This window comes from Acanthochromis polyacanthus, chromosome 18, assembly GCF_021347895.1.
Source record: "Acanthochromis polyacanthus isolate Apoly-LR-REF ecotype Palm Island chromosome 18, KAUST_Apoly_ChrSc, whole genome shotgun sequence".
NCBI lineage: Eukaryota > Metazoa > Chordata > Actinopteri > Pomacentridae > Acanthochromis > Acanthochromis polyacanthus.
Window position 1 is genome coordinate 13,945,921 of NC_067130.1, and position 20,649 is coordinate 13,966,569.

At 40.9% G+C, this 20,649-nt stretch overlaps 1 protein-coding gene across 1 annotated transcript in view; it reads left to right on the forward strand.

Annotated features, from left to right (window-relative positions):
* The window catches only part of LOC110969192 (netrin-G2-like), a 75,212-nt gene that overhangs the window by 17,193 nt on the left and 37,370 nt on the right, over window positions 1–20,649 (forward strand). The window lies entirely within an intron of this gene.

Below are 20,649 nucleotides of genomic sequence, written 5' to 3' on the forward strand. Positions count from 1 at the left end.
ACTTTGTGACAGTGAATGATGCTCGGGGAGTCACGCACCTGCTTAGCATCAACAAGCCATCATTCCTACCTTTCAGAATTATTATTCCAATCAATACGGCAGGCTGACATTTGTATGGTATTTAACATCCTCGTTGGGACGGCGTGGAACAGGAGGAAGCAGGCGTGGATTTGTGTGTGCGAAAAGGAAAAGTGAAAACGTGCAGCTGTTTGAGTGGGGCGTTGACCAATGTGGGTGTCTCTGTGTGTGTGTGGAGTCAAGGTATGGGGGGTGTTTGGTGAAGTCCTGAGTGGATGCTGACACAGCACACACACACACAAACAAACAGCCCTCTGGCAGTGTGGAAAGGGCCTGCAGGTATTGATCACAGCCACTTTTCAGGCTCAGCACACAATCAGAGAGTGAGGCAGAGATCAGCCTAATACCCTGGAGGTGAAACAGTCCATCACCACACCACAACCTCCACCAAATCCAGCACATTTTACACTCACCCAACCTTGTTTTGAAATATTTGTGCATGCTTCTTTATTTAGTCCACAAGTGCACAACATCTAAGAATTTATCATCCGACTTGAAATCCCAGCTGTGCCACTTTGCTCAAAAAAGCCCCAACACTGTAAGCTTTCACAAATTTCCCTGCACAAGTATGCATCCAGAAAGCATTCTTATTTTCTCTCCCCTTCCAGAGAGGTGGGCTGGTGGCAGCTGGCGATAGTGTCAGTATGGTGTTGGATCTGGTAACAGAGGACCCAAATTTAGCCCTGTGGAGATGAGTGAGGCCAGTCCGTCTTCCGCCCCGGCCACCCACACCTCCCGTAACATAATCACTAATCAATAAGTTATTCTGGGCAGCCAAGAGGAGTATTAGGTGATAGTGGTGGGGGGTCCTCAACAGTACAGTACAATCAGGAGTGTCTGATGCTTACGGCTGGGAAATTGATTTTGCGGAGCGAGACGATTAGTCAATGTTCCCTGGACAAAAGGCTAAGCTATTTCATCTCATCTCATCTGGCCTTAGTAACATATTGGGATTTCCAATGCTTAAAATTTGAATAATGAATATTCCACTCCGCTGGTGCTCCAGCGGGGACAGCACACTGAAATGGGTTTTATATGATCAAGACCAAGTGGCAGTGTACCGCAGGTCGCCACAGTAATGAGATATGCTGGTGTTATCGATGGAGAGAGGGTTGTAGTCACTTCCTGACCGTATTGTGTGTCCCTGCAGGCCGCTAGCTGTGGCTCTCTGACTGAACACAGTTAAAAGTAATTATTATTAGTTAACTGTTCCTAATGACCTGAATTGAGCTTGGACAGAGACAGCAAAACAAGCTTTTCCAATCAACCAGTGTAAGATGTTACCTCTACGGGACGAGTCTCTTTTATCTGACGCTGCATTGTCAGAGTGACTGGCTGGACTCTAAAAAGCTGGCGCAGGTATGCGGGAAGTCAGGTACTCAGGGCTAAATAGTGCTGCTTTATCAATAAATGCGTAACCTGATAGGCCATTAAGTGCAAACGCATGCAAGCTGGGTTTGATGGGAGGGAGGTTGTAAATTTAGATTTGTGGACGCAATGAAAACACTCAGCAAACTGGATCTTGAACAAGTTGTGAGAGGCATTCAGGATAAAGGGCAGCCAGAGGTGGAGCAGGGATTGTGAAGTGGGCACAGAGAGGGGAAGGTCAACCACAGGGACTACAGGCAAAGTCATATTGGATATCGTCAATAGAATATTATTATACGATTCAGCATCACTCACTCTGTGTTGCAAAGTTCTCCCAAGGTTAACTATAATGAGCTGAAGTACTGACTGCAATATAAACTCTAAGCCAAGGTGTTTTGGATTTTAAAAGCCCTGGGCTTTATGTTCATTTTACAGGCTATATTCAAACCTTAGATGTGGCCATTTCCATATCACTGATGGGCCATGTGAAAGCTATCTCCTACCATCAAAGATAGAGTAGCAAAGCCTCAACTCTATCATCATTTACATCAGTGAAATCATATTCACCGGGACGCTTCAGTCATAAGCGCAGCTCTCAAATTCTCCCTCATTCATTGGACCTCCATCTCTCCATCCCTGTTCCCGCTGTCCCATCAGTCAGCCATGCTACTGAACTGTGGCGTGGACTATAGTAGGCCATGACTCGCCTGTAGTCTCCATTATGGATTAGACGTGGGGTCATGGATTGGGCCTTTTAATGAAATAAGCAGCAGGTCATACAGTGGGTCTTTATAATGGAATAAAGGAAAGGCTCTAAGCTCAGGAAGAGCCAACTAAGTGGATTAGGGCAAAGATGGAGGGGAGGAGATGGAGCAGGATGAGAAGACAGACGAAGTCTGCATCGGTTTTCTCCCCCCACTCATAATCGCTGGCGCATCAGGTTCTGTTCTGACTTCTCAGTATGATTTGATTGGCTGATGGGGGGAGATGACATTTAAGAGAAGCCAAGTAGTCTGAGTGTCTCTTACTCCTGTGTGTCAGTCAGCTGAGTAAGGAGAGAAGGAAAAGTTCAGCATATGCACAACAATGCAGCACTGATCAATTTTCCATTAGGGAAAAAATGGTAACCATCCCAATTTGCAGCTTAGGAGGAAAAATTTACATAGGATAGGACATGATGATACAGTAGGTATAATATGTAGCAGCATTATATATTTAGATTATTTTAAATGTTTCCAAAAAGGTCGAAAATTCAAAGAGACCCATGATTTCATTTGGGATGATAATGCTTTTCACTTAGTGTCATTATATCCCTTGCGACCTACACTTGATAACATCATCAAAATCCATCTTTTGTCATTGTTTTGACTGAGAGGGCCCCAGTGTCAGAAATTACACCATGTGCATTTAAATATTATGCAATTTTATATAGAATTAACCCATTTTTAATATCCTTTTCAATTTTTGATTTAGTCAGTCAACACTTTGGAGAGCATTTGGGGACAGAGAGCTGCACCATGTGGAAAATCTGAAGCGACCAATTAAAGAGCAGCCTCAGGTCACCTGCTCGCCAAAAGTAAAAAGGATCTTCACACTGACTCACTGCAGCATCCTAAACACCGGAGTATTCAAATATGAACCACATCTAGACTTAAAACTACTATTTATTAAACAGTGGCATGACTCTGAGGTGAAGCGCATGGAAACCATTCTTATTTCACACAGATTTTGTTTTGTATAATTAACATTCTAAAACGCAAGTAGTTTCTGGGTGTTTTTTTTTTTTTTTTGCTCCTGTCACCTTTTTATTCACTGTGGGCTCAGTTTAACCACAATAAATTATTGTACTTCAATGGAAACAGCACAACCACGAGTAGAAGTAGAGATAAATCAGAAATGTCTTCTGTGTATATGACAAAGTTACAATGCAATGAATCATTAAAAAATGAGGTTGAATTTCTTTGATTATACATTTACCAGTAATCAAACCTCACAACATGTTCAACATTTTCCCAACTGACCACAGGGGTTACCAAAACTAGAAAGAAATGGTCACTCAAATAGCATAAATATTTTACCATTTTGATTTTTTATTTGTTTACATTCTTGCCTCCTATATGCTCTGTCTAAAAACAGTTCAGTTTAAATAGTCATAGTCATCTTTGTCACATGACTGCTGGTCACAGCTGAGTTTGTAGTAGCTTCATGGTTGAGCTGGGAAGTACAAATTGTTTTGTTTTTTTAGGGAAATTTTTTTTCTTAAGCTTTATTCTCTGCATTTTTTAAAAATGAGTACTGTAGAAAATAGTGACTTTAAAGAAATATCACAATTTTAAGATTGGATTTGAGAACCAGAGGTCACACATGGTTGGTTCAAAGACTGTTAGAAAGTGTAAATTCTGACAATTCTTTCCGTTTCTACAGTTTCTGGCTCTGATAAATGGTGTCATATTGGTCATGTTTTTTTTTTTTTTAAAGATAACATGCCTTTGAAATCTGCTGGCAGGTTTTGGAGTTCAGAGGATTAATTTATGTTTGACACGTTTAAGTGGCCTTTCTTCTCTGGGTAAACTGGGAGCAGGTCCCCGCACAATGCATTACCAAGTCGCCACTGGTTACTGAGATTCATCATCTGGAAACGAACGTCTGAACAAAATGCGCTGCCAGTCCATCAAATAGATGCTCAGACACTTCAGTCTGCACTCAACTTATGGCTGACACTGCCATCTCTACAACCACTAACATGACTTAAAATGCGACACGAGTATTAATAATTTGCTACATTAAATGTTTAATAGTCTCATTTAAATATACCACATGGAAATCACCGTGAAAGCATGAGACAAAAACAAAGTTGCCTCATTTATTTGGATTAATGTGTCCAAATGTATTGTTTTTTGATGTATTAACATTAAAATTCTTGTGTGAATTGATAAATAGGCCAGAGATTTTATATAAGTAGGGTGGTTAAATTTAAATTAATTTTTATCCACATCTAAGTGATTGAAAATTGTCAATATTTAATGAGATCTACTGAAATGAAACATTTTATGGTGACAAACTTCATCTGTACCTGTCAGCACCACCAGTACCACTGAAACTAGCAATACAGAACAATGCAGTGATCTAGTTCTGTGGACCCCAATTACATCTGATAGGCCCAGTCTTGTCTATAAGCACCATTTCTTACCAGTGACGAATTATTATCCAGTAGTGAAAATTAGTTAAGTGCTGACCTGGCAAGAAACAAGCCATGTGAATGCTAATGATATTCAGAGTGTTTTTTCATGGTCATGTTGTTTCATGCCTGCTTGACTCATTTATCCGTCGTGTGTCTGTGTTTCTCTCAGTGCCATCCTTGGCCCCCCGCTGACAGAGCTAATGTGCTGAGAGGTTTAAGCTCTCCATCTCCTCACAGACTGGAACAGACTGGCACAGAAAACTTTCCCGGTGTTCATTAACATGTTGCAGACAATAGAGGCAGGACAGTCAAAGCAGATTTTATTACTTCTTTCATGTTTTTTCTGGGTGTTGTTCTTTGTTTCTGGTTATATCAAGACAGCTGGTTCAGCAGAAGTCCTTTGTAACTCTCTATCAAATGCCAATATTTCTTTTTTAAGGAATACAGCTGAAGACATGGATATCATCTGAAATGAGATGTGTTTGTGTATTTTAAAAAAAAGCAAAGACATGCAAAAAAGTGGGAAAAATATTTCAATCTGTGTCTGGAATTGTGAGTTTCAGGTTTAATTTACACCTGGCAATAATATGTGATCTGTATCTGGGTAGACATGGATAATGGAAGGGCCTTCACATTAACACCTGGTATCAATAAGCATTCTTGTCATTGAAATTACACTTTTTTTTGCTTTTTTGTGAAAGTCTCCTTTTACTTGTAACTTTTACCTGAAAGCTGCATGATTTCAACAAAACTCTCCCACTAATGCAGCATCTTTGCTTGTTTTAATGCAGGGCTGTTTGTGATTAGAAACCCTGCTTAGACCGAGGTTGTAGTTAAGTAGGTGTAGTTTTGCTTCATTATCGAGATTCTGATAAAGTGTGGTGTTTTTAACAGAATAGAAAAGAGGAAAAAATCCAGAACAATGGCTGAAATATAAAGCAAAATTCTGCTGAGCTTTTGTAAAAAAAACAAAAACAAAAAAAAAAAACCCACAATCATATATATATATATATATATATCGTATCTCAAACACACACATCTGAAGGTGGAAACCACTAACCTTATATAACCCTGACCTGTACTTTTGCCGTCACACTGATTCCTAACGGAAGGACTAATTAGTGTCTGAAAGGCTCTCAGCGGTTAATCCAATTGTTACGAAGGTTTATTGTTGTAGTGGAGGCATGAATGAGGGTGACAGAGCTGATGGTGAAGAATCTGATGCCTCGGGGGTTGTCCATCTTCTCTACTGGAGAACAAGGAAGAACAGATGCTGCTCCTCTGCTCCCGTTTTGGAGCCTCCAGTCTTTTTGGGTCTTGATTATCTACATAGGGTGACTTTGACTTTGAGACTGTCACACTATTTTTGAATTACACCAAAGTTTTCGTTCGTGTCCTTTGCAGAGTGAAGGTGAGAGGATGGGAGGTATAAGCCTGGATCAGGACGAGAGGGAGAGGGAGAAAAAAGGGAGGCAGATGATGGATTAACTCCTAGTTTCATGGGACTAGCTAGGGTGTGTGATTTTGTGATGAATGATGTGAGGTGTGGTGCTCTGTAAATATTATTCTCCAGTTCACACGGCCACCACACTGCAACAGTATCGTAGCCTCGCCGCGTATTCTCCATATTTTCCACCTACGGTTGAAAACTTCCCCATCTATTCTGTTTGATGAGAAAACCACTTGCGCTTGAATACTGCCACCTTTTTCTCCCTCATGAATGAAATATACGATCCATGCTTGATGTGCGATGAGGAGAACACAGAGGCGGTGGCTCATGTGTTCTCGCCCAAGACAGGAAACCTTCATGCGTGGCCCCACCCACCCCATCAGACTCCTCCTCTCTGACTTATCTCCCTCGGAGGCAGCCGAGGCTCGGAAACAGATCACTTTTTAAATCATTCATGAGCACTCCCCAGAAAAGAAAGGCATGCAGAAAGCTGAGGGACCGCAATGAGGAATGTGTCATTGTTCCTCTCATATGCGATGATTTATGACACAATGGTTGTAACTGATTTGATAATCACAGTTTATTTCCCCTCAGAAGGGAAGAAAGTTATAGTCAGCGATTTTGCCTGTTTTCCTTTCATTCCTCGTCTTTTGTTTCACAGATGATTTTTTTTTCCATCCCCGCCCTCTCCAATAGATTTTTCTTTTCTTCTTCCACCTTCCCTCCCTCCCCTCTTTACTCATCCCATAAATATCCTTTTAAATTCACAAATACAATAAAGAATTCTCCCCACCAGCGCCTGCACCGTGCCTTACCCAGCATCTGGTGAGAGGGGAATCTCTTGATACCACAAGCGTGCTTTAAAGCTGAAAAGCATGCTGGGAATTGTAAGTGGGAGAACATGAGGTAGAGGGAGGGTGTCCTTGGAAAGATGGTTTGTTCTCAGTCAGCCACATTAATTAGCATAGCATTATTACAGGCATGGTGTGTTCAAAAGCACACCAGTGCTGCTATTGCGGGACCATCTCTGTCATTACTAGCATGTAGACAGATACGGATAAACAACTCATCTAGTGGAGCATGAATGTGAGAGACATATTAAATCCACGGGTTTGTCAATCAGAAACATACTGGCTCACACTGTGATCAGTCAGTGTTTGATACCAGAGACTTTCACTTTTACCGCAGCGCTGTCCTATCGTGGGCTGTGAGTTTTCAATCTAACTGAACAAGACAGCAGGTGATCTCACATGAACAGTGAGTATAACTTTAGAGAAAAGGCAAAATCCAGAGTAACCACAAATCACAAACAGGTAATGAATGGTCCCCAAAATTAAGGGCATTATAGTTGATTGTGGAAGATGTAATATGTAGAACCTAACCACGCTACTTCACGCCCTTGTTTGGAAGCTTTTGCTTATATCGCTGTCTGTAGAGTTTTCCATTATTCTGAGCACATTTTTGACTTCTTGCCGATGCTGCCTTAAAAACTGAGCTTCAACTGCTGAAGACTCATCTTTATCTGCTGATGTAGACCAGCACAGTCGAAAGCTCCGTAACAAGATATTGTTTTGTCAACTGCTGTTTTCAAGGTCAAGAACGAACTGCAAGTTTGTACTATGATAATGAACCAGCAGAGTAATAAACAGCTTCTGTAAATGTGCTTGCTGACAGGTTTCTTAACTATTCATTATATTCACTCTTAATCAGCTGCATAACCAATAAATAATATTGATTTTCTTCCTATTTTGTCAACTTGTGTTTTGCGCATTTCTAAAATAAGCAGCAATCTAAAATATTAGAGCTCTAATTAAAGCAGTTAATATCAAAGAAGTGATACACAGTGCAGAATGCAGGTGGCAGGAAACCATACATAAGCAAATTCATTAGATAAATTACTACATATAATTTAACATTAAACTACAGTTGGAAACAAGACAGAGTGAAATTTAGAGCTCAGACAACTTGTCATGAACCTGAATATCTTAGTCAACTGAACAACCCCTCTGAAAATGTGGAGGTTTACCTTGTGAACATGTCTATATGGTGTTTTTATATGCTAAAAAAACACATCACGAGCGAAATAAGCAGTTCAACACCAGGGCCGAGCATCTCCACCTTGAAACTACAGCAGACCGATGTCTCAGAAACACGAACTCGATTTCATGCACAACAAGTCTAAGGAACCAATCCTGTCAGATTCCAGGGTGGGGCTTTCTGTGTCATTGTTTTCATCACAAACATGTAGGGCTGAACTATTTCAATATTACACCTTGACATCAGCAGGGTAGTTAATGAGTTCGAGCACAAGGGCCGACATCCATTCATCCATCCGTTATCTATACACCGCTTAATCCTCACAAGGGTCACAGGGGGCTGGAGTCTATCCCAGCTGACTTAGAGTGAAGGCAGGGGACACTCTGGACAGGAAGGGGCGACATGGATCTGTATATTCTAGAAAGCACAATGCTGTAGAGTTGCATCTAAGCAGTTTAAAGGCAGGAAATGGTTAGTTTCATGTAAAAACTTCTAAATACACTGACAATTAAAATTACCATTAGTTTCAGTTTGATTATCAACATTTCAAAGTTTCAGAACACTTTGACTCCCTATTAGTTTTTCATGTTCACTTCATTAAAAGTGACCAGTGTATAGAGCTTTCCTACTCGACGAGCAAAACAGGAAAGTGCAGTGAATTCAACTGTTGTGGTTTCTAAATGAGTCCCCTAAATAACATGTTTGAAGGCCTCTACTTTATTATCTTTATTAATAGAAAATATCCTGTCCTCCTGGAATTACAGCTTCTTATTGAATCTGTACAAGCCAGAGGTTATTTCGATAATTGCAGAATGATGCAAGGCGCTTGCTACGTAAGAGTATCATTATATGTTAAGTTCGGATATTAGTCTAATTTCTAAACCACTGTACCACAACCAATTTATTCATAGTAAGACAATTTAGCAAAATATAATTACTGCAAAAGCAAAACAGTTTCTGCTGCAGCTCAGAGTGCCGTTAAACACTGTCCTTTCTTTTCTTTTTTTTTTAAAACTTTTTGACAAAGACCCAGAAGTTTTAGTCCTTGTACTAATTGTCTTGCTAACTGCCCTGGTGGGTTTTAAAGCTCTCCTTCCTCCTTTCCCCCCTCTCCTCCTCTGTTCCTCTCCCCTCATCTCCTCGCCTCTCCTCTGGCCTGCAGGCTCGGCTAGCTCTCCTCTTGCTATGACTAATGATGTTCTCTCAGTCTCAAGGTTTTAGCAGGATAATTATATTAACCCTTGTCCTCTGGATGATCCCAGCTCAGCTCCTCTTCCCCAGGCATCCTCCCCACCGTAGTCTCATTGGAATTGGACATTAGAACACACACATGTTCATACCGCGGTTCCCCACTAGCATTTGTTTGTGGCTCGAGGTGTGTAAGTTTTGATGACTTTTACCAGACCTTTTGCAAATGGGCTGCTATTTAAATAACAGAGACTGTAATTGTTTGAAAAATTAGATGCATAGCTGAACGTGGCTGAAGGCCTGCGGGTGCCGGTTTGCAAAAGTGTTTGCACAAAGCTAAACAGTACTTCACACATTAGAGGTTCAAAAGTGCGCTTCGAAAGTTCGTGCGGCGGGCATATGGCATCAGAGAGAAGAGCCAGATATCCTGAGTGTATTCTGTTCCCCACTCCAAAGTTTTTTTATTCTGATATACACAACAGACATTCAGATCCCACAAAGAGCCATATCGCCCTTGGGGGCTTTAGGACTCAGTAGGAGACCACACAACAGGAAGAACCTCCCACCAAACCTCATGTCGTCCTCGACTTTCTGTCTCTTCATCACTTTTTCATTCCTCCCGTCGCCCCCCTTCTCCCACTTCGACTCCTTCCTTGTTCATATCTTAAATAAGAGGAGGATGTATAATAACCCCCTCCCTCCAACTCACACCCAATTTCCTCTCTCCCCAGGTGTTACTCTTTGCTGTAGTGTTCATTAAAAGACATTCAGCAGCAGTAAGGACTCTGCAGGGAGGTTACACTCTAATATCCAGCACAGTTACTCTGTGGTCTCAGGACGATCGGGGCTGGATGGAGAGAGGCTGGACTCTCTTTAGCGGAAGGAGCCTTAAGATGCAGTGGCATGTCTGCTTCAGTAAGACAGCGTCAGCCGTTCTGCATCATGCTGCATGAATATTACAATGCAGCCGTGCGGGGTCTTAAATTACCACCCGCCAAGTGCCAAATGCCAGTAAAATATGTCTTGTGTGGATGAATTAATAAGGGTCACCCATCACAGTGGTCAGTGACTTTTGAGGGTGCATCTATTCACGGGTGATAACATTTAGCATATGTTATCTGGGGTACAATAACTTTTCATTAGTATCATGTAGAGACAAGCAGAAAAACTACCGGTAGGTGAAATAGCTGACGTTGGACTTTCACACAGCATCTCATTTTCGTCTGTAAACCAAAAAGACATATAGTGGATTACTAAAACCTTAGGTAAATTTTCGTGGGTAGAAGTCTTGTTCATTAAAAAAATGAAAAAAATGGCAGCTACATTATAGAAGAATATGATTTTGTGTTAACCCTCTGAACTCCAAGATCTGCCGACAAGTTGAAAAGGCATGTCATCTTTCAAACAAAGTGACAAAATAACACAATTTATTAAAATGAGAAGCTGTTGTCTTTTTATGTTTTGACAGTCCCTAAATGAATCAAGTAGTCTCACCAAATTTGTGCTTAGAATAAAACAGATTATTGATAGTATTTTGCCATACCACTATTTGCGGACATGGACTCCATCTCTGTTGCTGTGGTTGCTCTCCTCATCAGCTCCGGCAAACAAACCATCGCTGGTTGAGCGCAGGGCAGGAGTGTTGCCAGAGACACCAGATTTAACCCTCCTGTTGTCCTCATTTACAGGCATCAAAATATATTGTTTCCTTGTTTGAAAAAAATCCCAAAATTCAGCAAAAAAATTCCCCAAATTTCTGAAAATTTGCAAAACCTTCAAGAAGAAAATCCAATTCCTTAAAAACTTCCCTTAAACGTTTTATTTGAAAAAATCCCCCAATCTTGACAAGAAAATTCTCGGAAATATTTTGAAAAAATGAATAAAAATCTTCCAAAAAAAAATTATCTAAAGTGATTACATATATATTAGTAAAACTTCTGATATTTTCTTTAAAAACATTCACCAAAAAAAAAATCAGCAAAATTCGCTGGATTTTGGTTCATTTTTCATGAAAGTTCTTAAGAAACATTTTTAACATTTCTTTCTTTTCCACAAAAAATGTTCAAAGATTTCCCAAAAATGTTGAAAACGTGGACATCAGAAGTTTCACTGTGAAAATACGTTTTCTTCCATATTTTCAAACTTCACAACTGGCCAAGTTTGACCCGCAGGACAACATGAGGGTTAAGACGATATAAGACTGGTACACTGAAATGCAGAGAGATTTACCTTTGGCTGAAAGGCTTAATCAGCATTGTGAGAACTCATCTGGCAAGGGCTTGAATGTAACGGACGCTTATATAAATGTAAAAGTCCTGCACTCTAACTGTAAGTATCACATCAAAGAGTGTGAATGCTTATCAGATGCCAAAACCCTCCACAGCAGTTTATACATCTATAAGACAAGATGTGCAGTGACACATATTTAAAAGTTGAGTCGGGTTCATCATTGCCGACAGGAGCAGAGCAGGCTGCATTTTTCATGCAATGCTAAATTTGGTCCGAGCATGACTTTGTGCAGCGTGTAGCCTCTGCATGCATCGCACAAGCATTTCTACTTTTGGAGCTACAATATGCAGAAACACCAAGAAGATGCAATTACACGCCAAGCACGATAAAAATCAACCATCCATCTAGTCTAAAGATGTACATAAAGCCGTGCTCAAGAGGGGCACAAATATCAACATTCACCACTTAGTTGCAGCGGGGTTGATTTGTTTACTGATAATCAATAAAGTGACCCCAAATTTTAACGAGACAGATGCTTTCCTCCAAGTAAACCATAATTGAGTCACCTCTTAAAACAGCGCTCACATTCAGCGATAAAGAGAGCAGCAAAGTTCTTTATCCTCGTGCACATAAAGTATCGCAGGGAACAGCTAGGGTGACAAAATCCTATGAAAGCTGCACATTAATTACCCCTGCAGTTTGAAAGGCCAGCAAAAACAGTAAATTGTACACAGCTGGCATGTAACCCACACCTGAACTGTTCCAATATATAACTCTCTCACTCTCAGCGGTCTCTGCTGCGCTCACGAAAACAGTCCTCTGAGGTCTGGACTGGAGAACAGGATGTGCCCAGGCTCCATTATTTAACTATTTGCTCCTGTGCATACTTCTCAGAGCGGGTACCTCAAAGTGGGGCTGAGTTTGCCTGCTGCTCTTTACATGACCCAATCCGACCAATCAGACGGCTGCTCTCGGGTCTAAGCGCCAGCAAGGCAAGCACGCAATAGCCATTTACTGTATCCTTTGTAAATAATTTACTGGTAAGCTTAGTCCCACACAGTCTCTCTCTGCCTCTGTATCCCACAATGTAGCGCATGATCACAAACTAAAAGACACACTTTAACTCGGGGCAAAGTGTGCTAAAATTATGAATCATCCTGCAAACACACCAGGGAGGTCACACATCCCCATACACAGCATAGCAGACACACAACAAACGCACACAGGGTGTGGATTACAAAGACAATCAAGGTCATTCTTGCGCTTTGAATAATTTAAGATGTTTTTTTTGGACGTTTCCCTCCACTTTTTCTCCTGGGCCAGAAACATTCAGTGACCTCTCGACTGTGAATATTTTTAGTAAATGGATGCACTGTATGTGTGTGTTTGTGGGAGACCCCAAACACACGATTCTTTAGGCTTCTCCCTCGTTCCTTTTTGATGTTCTGGTAAAAGTGTTTTCTCCTTCAGATGGATTTTGGGACATGCCCAAAAAAAGACTGACAACTGAGAAACTACAAAGAGGTAGAAGGAAAGACAGGAAAAGAGAATTGATTCAGGAAATGTGTCTAAAGAATGTGCTGTCAACATTGCATAGTGGCAGATAATGAGGAATGATTTGTTTGAAAATGTCGACAGAATTGCTATTAATGCAAAAATAGGAGGAGGGGCAGGTAGAAATAAGAGCAGTAGTGATTGTGAGAAGAGGCACACTGTGATTCCTGCTCACCATATGATTGCTGGGGAGGTCAGTTATAGATTACCTGTTTAGTCTGGAGAGAGAATGGGGGAACACGTGAGAGGATGGATAGCGGAGAGAGGAAAAAAAGATGAGGTGTGGCGGAGAAGACAGGGAATGTTTGAAGATGCCCGTGCTGCTACGGAAGGCTGCACTTGAGGAAAATCGATCCTCTCCCTTCAGAGAAAGAAATTTATGAAGCTGGAACATAAACGCAGTCATGTCCAATTAGCTGCTCTGAATTTACGAGGCGAGGCGGGGGAGGAAGTAGGAGGGGACGTGGTGATAAAGACTTCAGCAGAAGCCAATAAGGCGTGTTGCTGATCAATGATCTCCGCTTCATGCAACTCCCACTCCACGCTTGGTTGCTTCCAGCTGTGCTCGGGAGACACAGCGGTAGATGGGCTCTGCTTTTCTGCAGGCTGCCCTCCACCAAGCAGATTTTAATTTATGGACATACTTAAAAATCACCTCCAGACATGTTTTAAGAAATATAAAAATTCTCTGCTTTGAATAATAATTCATGTCTGATATGGTTCTTGCACAGAAATTTGAATTAGCCAGAAAAAAAAAGGGTAAAATCACATCTACTCTTCCTCATTAAAAGCTCCAGCATTTAGGAATTTCAGCTTATTTTTCATTTTCAAAAGTTTACCTGGACTGAAGATGTGTCCTAATTCACAGTTTATGTTCAGACCCATAACTGGTTTTTAAACTAGTAGTTACGAAACAGAATCTCAGAGTATAGATGAGCACAGAGAAACTTCCCCTTCACCAGATAAATGCGAATGACGGAATCTGAAGGAGATCAAAGCGTCTGCATCAACCTCAAAACTTACCACATTAACTAAATTGATTACTCTGTAAATCACAACTTTGATATAATACACTAATTGTAGGGCTATTACATTTGATTGGATTGTCATCCAATTTTCAGCTGTCATAGATATTATGTTTATGTAATGTCACCCAGATTGCACTTTTAAATCAACATAATGAGGAAATCTGGTGAGCTGCAAAGTAAATATATCATTAAAATGTTCACTGACATGCGTTTCATTTGTTTAGGCCAAAAAACAGCCGTGGAGTACAAAATCAGATTGAATAGCAGCAACTACAATACTGTATTTTTTACACTTTTTTTTATTTACACATGAAACTCCTGGTTGAGCAAATTCTCATTTGCACCAGGTTCTCTATAACACTAAAGAAATAAATGCTGTGGTCCTGAGGAGTCATGAATGACTGAAAATGAATGAATGAATGAATGTAGTCACAAGTGTGCTGCAGGTTGTGTTTGCACAGAGCAACAAGGCTAAGAGAAAAATAAAGCATCAATAAATTAAATGTAGCATTTATACAGTGGAACAAGTTGTCAGCAAGTTGTTGGGAGATACATTCAGCATGGTGAAATATTCTATAGTTGATGTGCAGAGTGTGTAAAATACCTACGCTATCGTTCAAAAGTTTGGGGTTACCCAGACAAATTGATGTTCTCCATGAAAACTCGTACTTTTATTCTTCTACCAACATAATTGCACAAGGGTTTTCTAATCATCAATGAGCCTTTCAACACCATTAGCTAACACAATGTAGCATTAGAACACAGGAGTGATGGTTGCTGGAAATGTTCCTCTGTACCCCTATGGAGATATTCCATTAAAAATCAACCGTTTCCAGCCAGAATAGTCATTTACCACATTAATGTCTACATTGTATTTCTGATTCATTTAATGTTATCTTCATTGAAAAAAACTGCTTTTCTTTAAAAAATAAGGATATTTCTAAGTGACCTCAAACTTTTGAATGGTAGTGTAGTTAGTCAAGGTTGTAAATTTGAAATAATTAGATATCTACAGCACACATCCATCCATCCATCCTCTATACACCGCTTTATCCTCACTAGGGTCGCGGGGGGGTGCTGGAGCCTATCCCAGCTGATTCGGGCGAAGGCAGGGGACACCCTGGACAGGTCACCAGTCTGTCGCAGGGCTACATATACAGACAAACGATCCACTCACATTTACACCTACGGGCAATTTAGAGTAACCAATTAACAAATTTACCATTAAATTTAATTGTAAAATGTCATAAGATCTTAGGGCATAACAACTTCTAGTTCTATGCACTCTTCTTCAGAGAACTAGAAGCTGTTACGCCCTAAGATCTTATGACATTTTACATCTCTCGGTTCATTGTGTTCAAACTGAAATGGGTAAAAAAAAAGCTTTCAGTTACTCTGCTCCCTCTGCTTAGAAAGCCCTCCAATCCAAATTGAAGTTGTCAAAATTTGTTTCATTGGACGCTTCCCGCTCTATTTTAAGGTATCGACAACGTAAATCCTTTGAACGGTGTCTGTGTTTTTAAATTGTTATTGTAAATATGACTCCTGTATTTTATGTATCTAATTACTTGTATTTAATATTTTAATGTTTGTTGTTATTGTTATCCGTCTGTTTTGTTTACTTTGACGTTTGCTGCTGCCTCTCTTGGCCAGGTCACCCTTGTGAAAGAGGTCTCGATCTCAATCGGTCTTTTACCTGGTTAAATAATAAATAAATAAATAAATAAATAAATCTCAGCATGTTTTTGGACTGTGGGAGGAAGCCGGAGTGCCCGGAGAAAACCCACGCATGCACAGGGAGAACATGCAAACTCCATGCAGAAAGATCCCAGGCCCAGGCCGGGATTTGAACCGGGGATCTTCTTGCTGCAAGGCGAAAGTGCTAACCACTGTCTACTTCTACAGCACACAGAGCTCCCATTTTAATTACATATTTTGGCAATTTTTCTACAATATATAATCAAAGATAGCCAACACTGGCATCATAACAGTGTCATAATGCACAGAATACATTTTTCAGTTCCCTCTACTTCTATCCATAGTTCACCGTTTCAACAGAGGTGAAGGACTATACATCCACATTGACTTAAAGCACAAAATACAGCATTTTAATTCATATTTAATTGTAGCCACAATGATTCCCTAACTAACAAAAGTGATTTTGCTCACTAAATGTAACCACAGGTGGGAGTCTCTGGAGTCAAAGTTCTCCACTTTATGCAACAACCATACATCTCCCTACAAGCAGTGTATTGCGATACGAGAGATGAGAGATTCCCTCACTCCAGGGAAAACTGGCAGGCAGCAATTAAGTTGCTTAATACAGCACCATTTTAAAAAGTCATTAGTACTATATAAACATAATTTTTAGATGACCGCTGTGTCATTAATCAGTCAGATTTTCTCTGACAAAAGCTTTAACACTCACTGCTCATTAGGCCCTCACTCAACAATTATTGTACTGTAGTATTAATACAACAGCGGGTATGGCCTGTCATGCATTTTTTGGTTCCGATAGAGTGAGTTGTTGCGAGTACCGAGTGATCCTTTTCAGCGACGGTTGATCGAACACGGAGCAGAAGAGGAGGGAAGCCTCCTGCTGGGTCAGAGCTGCATCAGTGCAGTCTGTCATCGCAGGTTAGAGCACGTCAGCACAGACCCTCCTCCTGCTCCTCCTCCCATTCTCACCAGCGTAGTCGAGAGGCAGCCAGACTGTCAGGGCTTTGACACAGCTGCCCTACTGACTGCTCAGCCCCCTGCACAGTCTATATCCCCTCTGTTTTCTCCCCCTACCCACTCCTCTCAAACACATGCCCACAACCCAATTTACCCAGTGCACTCATCAGTGAACACTGGTGCAACGGCCAGTTGCAAAAGAGCTTTAAAGGATACGGCTGCACAGACCAAGAGAAGAGGGAGCAAAAGAAAGAGATGGAGGATAAATTGGGAAACTAGAGAGAAAGAGCAAAAGGGAAAGACTAGAGGTTGGCTACAGTAGATGGAATTCGGGAGCAAAAGCAATACATACAGTGGGAGGAGAGCGCAAAAGAGAAAATGAGGGAGAGGGAGTGATAGCTGTGTCCCCGGAGAGGAATAGAGGAATACGCGTCAACTACAGTAAAGAGACAGATAAAGCCCCATTAACTGCTGCTTCCAGCTGCTTTCTCAGGCTCTGCCACCACATGACTCCCCCTTGATGTTTGTTTATCTTTCTTCTTATTTATTCCCCTAATTGCTGCTGTCTAAAACAGGCAGCTCTCGTATCATTAAATACATAGGAGCGACATGAGTTCAGTCTGCAAAGACAACGGACAGAGAAACTCCCAGCCAGACAAGCCTGGAGAGATATAGATTGAGACAAAATAACTGTGGCGCTTATTAGGTTATGACTTCAGATCAATGATTAGATGTAGAGCATAGTGTGGGCAATCAGATATGTAGGTGATGCATGTCTGATGTTAGATGAGCTTACATTCATAAAAAAGAAAATATGTTTAGAGCCTACTAAAAGGCCTTTCGTTATGTTTAGAAAGAACCATAATTGCACCATGGATTTTCAGTCTCATTATTCATAGGAAAATGTTTTGTTGAATCAAGAAACTGTAGGGATGTAGTTGGGGTGGTTGTTAACCAAACAAGAAGCGGGACTTTGACATCAGAGATCTGGATTTATGTTCTGCATAACATGACCAATACATAGTTAGGCTTAGGTGATGAAAACAATAAATAAACCTCAAATTTAGTGTTAATAATTTTTAATAAATAAAGAATCAGTGTTGTGTTTTTAAAAGGCCCAAAAGACATTAGTTCTCTGTACTTCATTTCATGGTTGCACTGTTTCCATAGAGGTGCAGGACTTTATATTGTAGCTCACTGTGAGTAAAAATGTGACAGAAACAAACAAATGCTCAGAAACTGCTTTGCATTCAAAGGGCTTTTAAAACAGTGATGCTCAGTCCACGGTTTGATAAGCTCACTGTCAGTTTGCCTCTCAAGGTGTGCATCTGTATTATTAAGCAGCCCTGGCTCATAGCACCAGTAGCTAAAGGTCTCCCCAAATCTAAAATCCTCACCACTCCAGATTATACCTTGTTGATTGCCCTGTGGAGATTTGTTGTAAACAAGCAAAGGTTATGTTTTAATTTAGTGTTTCTCAGAACATCTTTGAGGTCTAGCAAAAATCCTTCCTCATTAAGCTTTTGCTTAGTCATTTTTGCTTACTTGTATTGTTTACATCCATCCAGCCAGTCTTCTGCAACTCTGCTATGTACACTGTTGCATTATTGCCACCTGTAGGTGAATGGAATCCTGTAAATTTGTTGGCAGAAAGATGTGTCATCTACATGCACCACATGTGTACAAAAGTCAAAACGAATCTCCACTCTCCAAAAACTGCTACCAGTACCACAGAAACTAAACCACCTTTAAGGCACCAAAGCCAAAAGACTGATGAACAGAAACACTGACCCATAATTACACCAGCTAATTAAAACACCACCTTGTGTGTGGTATCTAATGTAGACTGGAATGAATTTGCATCCCTTATTTCCTCCTGTTCCTAGACATTGTCTCACTCTGCTCTCTCTCTTGCCCTTCTCTGTCTTCTCCTCCACACATCTCTCATTTCATCTCCCCACTCTTCCCCACTATCTCCCCCTCTAAGTAAATAGACAGGGTTGTGATGGATCCAGCTGTCCCGTCTTAACTTCCTTCAGCTCAGAGCTGCTACTCCCACTTTGATGACTTTGCAGCGAAGGCAGACATCTTGCACATTAACATATGATTGTGCCCATGTATTATTTGTGTATGGAGGGACTGAAGAGAGGGATCGGGGAAAATCCCAGTGCAAGCTGTCATCCAAAAGAGCGAGAGCAAAAGAGACACGGCACTTGAAAAGTCGGAGTGTCGCATCATTCATGCGGAAGGAGTGCAAGGCTAGAGGTACTGTTGGTCTTCCTGGCCTGGCAGAAGTCAGAAAAGCAGGTCAAGGGGACACAGTGTCCGTAAAGTTTCAAAACGCAAATCTGTGTGACTGTGTAACTTTTTCTGATTCTGATTAACTTAACAGAATTATTAGCTAACATGAGGAAGACGGTGACAATTTATTAAGATGCATTCACGCTTTAACATCAGCATATGTCAGCTGACAAAGGGGAGGGCATTTCTTCTATGATGAGGCAGCCATTAGACCTGCAAGACACAAGCTGCGCAGCAGTGTACCTAGAAAATCACTGTTCTTTGGTATTGATTTTAAACTCCAACTCCTAGATCCTGCACTCAGCAGCACTTCCACTTTCAAGATGAGATAGATGAGATTTATCACCGAAGTTGCAGGAGATGAAAAGTAGAGATATGTTCAGCGCTGTCACTCACTCAATGCAGCCATTAGTCACCGTGCCTCTGCTTCTCTGATCTGTTGTCTGTCATCGGCGCTCTCAGACAAATGCATCACAATCACATGAAGCAGGAACACACACACAACCACTTACACGCGCACACCTGTCTCACTTGACACACATTCACTCTTGCTCTCACGCCGGCACTATTTTTTCCACGAAAAAGAGATGTTCAATTTCCGTCTTCGCTAAGTGGACAGCTCGTGTCCTTCAGAAAGCATGCAGGAAACAAGGCCTTGTCAGTGGATGGATTCTCCCTGGCACATCCTGTCAGCTCGTCTAGTGATCAGAAAGAAATGGGGGTAATTTATAGGGCTGCAAGTAACAATGTGATATGAGACGCAATTCACCGATAGACACTAAGTTTTGTTATTCTGTATATGCAGTATTGTGAAACTGGGGGTTTTGGTTGACTGGCCAACATCATCCCCCTCCCACTAAAAAAAATTATTTTGATGAGAAAGCGCTATAGATTAGCAATGGAAAGGAAGATTGAAGTAGTCATCTTGACTGAATACAGAGGCCATTCTTTGAATATTTGATGCAGACGGATAGCTGTTCACTCCAGTGGAACAAACTGGATTGGCGTCCAGTCGCTCATCTGGAAAGGCTGTAATTTAAAGTCGTAGCTGCCGAGTGTCCTTAAGATCCTCATTTCCTTCCTGGAAAAACTTCAACCTCTAGATCAGCCCACCTGGACCTTGCCCTCCACTGAGGTCAAACATGCACATGAGCATTAAAAAAAACACACACGCACTCAGATACTTGAATGTCACAATGATTTGCTCTGAAATGGCGGTCTTGGATGGAGAAGCGGTAAATACATTATTGTGCAACCTTCAGAGTGTGCATGCACCCTGCTGTATGTTTCTTTACAATCAGTTATTTAAGAGGAGGAAAAGCAAAATTGACATTTTCCGTATGTAAAGGAAATCCTTTTTATCAATTTAAATAATATAAAAATGACACTGACATGACTTAAGTGTTTGCTATAATTGTCATACTCGTGCAGAATATTTACATTCAGTTATAAAACTGCAAAGAAAGTTGTGCAATTAAGTAATTTGGCTGATTATTCTCAAAATCACAACAACAATTTCTCAGTAAATAGTGCAACATAACCTGTAAAACTCCCAGGAG